Source organism: Anopheles darlingi, chromosome 3 (genome assembly GCF_943734745.1).
Source record: "Anopheles darlingi chromosome 3, idAnoDarlMG_H_01, whole genome shotgun sequence".
Classification (NCBI taxonomy): Eukaryota; Metazoa; Arthropoda; class Insecta; order Diptera; family Culicidae; genus Anopheles; species Anopheles darlingi.
This window is the reverse complement of record NC_064875.1, coordinates 12378967-12382911: the sequence shown is the minus strand read 5'-3', so window position 1 is coordinate 12382911 and position 3945 is coordinate 12378967. Positions and strand designations below refer to the sequence as shown.

The 3945-nt window shown below is 48.3% G+C and overlaps 1 protein-coding gene across 2 annotated transcripts in view; it reads left to right on the top strand.

Annotated features, from left to right (window-relative positions):
- The first annotated feature begins 3315 nt into the window (after nt 1-3315).
- The window catches only part of LOC125956081 (protein kinase C, brain isozyme-like), a 55732-nt gene continuing 55102 nt past the window's right edge, over nt 3316-3945 (top strand). The window contains exon 1 of one of the 2 annotated variants that reach the window (XM_049687607.1): nt 3316-3568. The gene's annotated coding sequence lies outside the window, so the exon portion shown is untranslated. The remainder of the gene's footprint in view (nt 3569-3945) is intronic. The other variant, XM_049687609.1, reaches the window with a different exon arrangement.

Below are 3945 nucleotides of genomic sequence, written 5' to 3'. Positions count from 1 at the left end.
GTGGCCAAATCGTATCATAAGAGGTGATTCGCGATCGCTATAGACAGCAGCAGCAGCAGCAGCAGCAGGAGCCGTTCGGTCGATCGATCGATCGGTTGGTCGATCTGGTTTCGATGATCGTGGCGGCGGCGGTGGCGGAGGGCGGGGAATGATAGCGTGTGTCGTAGAAGGGAGCGCAAAGAGTGGAAGGGAAGCGCAAGGCAAGTGAATTAAGCTGCAATTACGGTGCGGCATGATTTGCCGCTCCGAGGGGCCAAATGGCGGGTACTACACGGTAGTAGCAGTGGCAGACCGCTTTTGGGCAGCCGAGGCAGCGCGTTGTAGCAGCCATCAACGATTGGCGATTTTTTTCTTTCTTTTGCGACCGGACGAACGTTGTGTGCGCTATAGCGTGGACACTGCTGCTACAGATGTTTTGCTGTGGGAATGATGTTTATGTCCAGTTTTTATACTGAAGAGAAGGTATTAAAATATGTTACGAGTGATACAGAAACCTATTAACTAGCCTCGCATTAATTTGTTAAACTTTATCGTGAATTTTTTTTTAGGATTTGTCATAAAAGCTAAAGCTTTCAAGTTAATTGTTTAAAATCGTCAATCGAAGAAAAATGACGACAATTGCCTCAAATCACGAGCAAATAATATATTGAAAAGTTGTAGTTTAATATGACATTATGGCAAAACAATAAATTTGTTTGAATCCGTCACTAAAAAAAACTATCTAAAATGAGTTCGAAAAACTGTGGTTGTAAGTTCCTGTAATTGAAATTATTATCCGATGGAATTTAATTTCCTAGACATTTTTCCATTGCCTTAACAGTGAAGCAATCCATATTGTATTCTCATAAAACGTGACGCAAACTCCAGCGGTTGCCTCTAGGGCTCCGATCACGGACCGGCCGGTGTAACGGCGGCGTGACCGTGGCCACGCTTACGACGAAAGGCAAAAAAAAAAACAGTAATATATGGTGCTGCAAAAAAGAACGAAATGCCAGAAGACACTAGAGGCCCCACGGTGCTGTCCACTTCGCTTCAAGCTTCGCCAACACACATCAAGTTCCGAACGAGCGCAAATGAAACCAAACAAAGTAAAAGCGAAGCAAAAAAGAAGCAACAAAAAAAAAACATCGCACGAAACAAGTAGAAACCGAACGTACATGGACAACAGAATGAATTGACATGAATGACGCTGATGAAGCTGTACCTTTTATGCTGCAATCATAACGCGCCATGCGGTGTCGTGTGCGGTGGATTCACGATTGCGCTCGCCGGAGTACGGCCGGAGTGCGGCCCGGCGATTGGAATGCAATTGGCTTCGGTTTGGGTTTTGCGATATTGCGGCAAGTGGTGGAAAATGTTATGACAAAATGTCACAGCCGGCCAGATGGTGACTACGCGGGATTCATCAGCTGCCGCCAGGAATCGCCGAAATGGTTCCCATGGTTCGCACGCAACGCAACGTTGACCAATTGCATTCCTTTCCTCTTTTTATCCCCGTGATAGCGAGTCTGCCATCGTGGGGTGTGTTTTCTGGAGCTTTTTTATCCTCCTTTTCCTCAGATCTCGACAGTGCACATCGAGTGGCCTTCGGCCCATGCTACAACGACTTGACGTGATAATCAATCTTCATGCGATTCGTCTTTATTTACCTTTAATTATTTCTTTCATTTTTATCATTAACGCACTAACGAGACTGCACTCGCTGGCTGGTTGGCTCCCGGGTGCTGTGGTGGACGAAGGGGAGTGCGCGCGGGACACCTTCCGCTAATTAAAACGCCGCCAGCTGACCGATCGGGTTCGATTTTGCGAATGTGATTGATTTTAATTGGACAGAGCGCCGCACCGCAAAGCGCAGCGCAGCGCAGCGTCGGCTGTCAGGTTTGGTTGTTTGGTTCCATCTCTCCATTTTGGATTTCTGCTACTTTTTTTTCTTTTCTGTTTCTGGTTTCGTTTCGTTGTTTCGACGATATCGATGCCACTCGCGGACAACCGAGTGTCCGCTCCAAGTGCGGTCTCGGATTCCCGCGTCGCATATCGACGTCATGCTGGGCACCGGTCTCCACGCGTGTCCCTCCGGGATGAGGCGGGAACTGTTTACAAACATTGCGACATCATCCTGCTAGCGCGACGTGCGCCGGACGTGCTTTCTCTGGTAGTCGCCAATGCGCTAATTGAATCGATTGCGATACGAAAGGATATAGTCGCTGGTTGCGGTATCGGATTTGTTATCGTTCGAGAACGGATCGCGAGACCATTCATTAATTAGCAATCCCAGCGGAGACTGGACTCACTTTCTGGTTACTCGTGTGGAACCGGAATGGAATCCGTTTTATGTAATTAAGGAGGTGCTGAGGTACTTATTTGTTTTAAATGCATATTTACTTTTTATATTTTTTCATGAGTGCTTATTCTTTCCAGAGTATTGCGGGCAATTTTTGGATCAATCGAAGCAAAACTCGCTACATTGAAGAGGTTTTCCTAAAACCAACCAACGCCATAACATAAAACTACTACACATTGGTTGCCTTATTTTTATGAAAAAATGTAAAATATGTTCATAACATAGCAAAAAGTATCTCTTTTATACGTACAAAAAGAGCAGCTAAAAATCGAAAAATTGAAAATTCATCAAAAATTTGACGGATAAACTGACCAGAATAAACTTATTATCTAACAAAAGAATGCTCTTCAAAGGGTGTTATGTACAATGACAATTACCAAAAAAAAAAAGAGTGATATCTTTCTAAAAAAAGCATCCCTCAAAAATGAGCCTCGTTTGACCCGAATTAACCTTGGCCCCTCCTCCCTCCCTTTAGGAACACGAGGGGCCCCGCTATCCTGGGCTGGAATGCATTTCCGGATGCGCTAACTTCTGGTTTTATTTTGTTCGGGAGAACCCGGACGGTCGTGGGATCCCCAAATTGGGGTCAAACCGCGCGCCCTGCCAACACCAAAACATACCAAGAACGCAGTGCGTGAGCGACCGACCAGTGACCGGCAGCGGCAAGGAACTCAGGTTGAAAGGGCTCCCTGGAACCCCGTTGCCACCGCTCAATACCCCTTTATCCATCGTCGTCCTCGTCGTCGTCGTCGTCGTCGTCACAGATCGATTGGGGATAGCACGCGGCGCTCTCGCACTCTCGGCCTGAGCACTGTTTACTCTCGTTCGTTCGATACTCTCGCTCTCGCGCCGCTCGCATCGCTCGCATCGGTTTGAAGTGTGCGTTGCAAAAATCGAATCGCGCCGCACCGCGCCGCGTTTCGCTCGAGTAACAGCAGCAGCCAGCAGCAGCAGGTCGCCGTCGTCGCCATCGGTCGCCCGTGGTTCACTTTGATTTTGCTGTTCGCTTCGAACGTATCTCGCCGTCGAGCGCCTGGCGCTAGTAGCAGCAGCAGCAAGGAGTAGCAGCAGCACAAGCAGCAGCAGTAACCGTACTGTGAACCGTGTGTGTGTGCCGTCGTCGTATCGCGGATACCGGGGAGCCACCAATCCCCCTCCCCCCGGTGCCTCTATTTCAAGTTGTTGGAATATAGTTCCCTCTGTGTGTGTGCGCATCAGTGTGTGCTTGTAAGTGTGTTGAAGAAAAGTTTGTTGTTTTTTGTTGGAGCCGGGGGAACGGAGAAATTTAAATATCACTGTGACGACGCTCAGTGGTGGGCCCGGAAATTGGTGACAATTTCGAGATGACCGAACGACTGGGGGGGGGGGGGGGGGGCAAGCGACACAACAAACGACTTGACAGCCGCCAGCCAGCCAGATCAATAGCACAAACAGGGACCGCGATGGATACTGGTTTGTGGAAGAAACCAAATCACCGAGACCGAGGCGTGAAAAGGAAAACGTGCAGGAAAACGATAAGAACGCGAGCAGGCGTAGCAATCGTAGCAGGCGTAGCACATCATCATCGCAACATCGCGTGTATGTGTCATGCTGCCTAGTAGCTA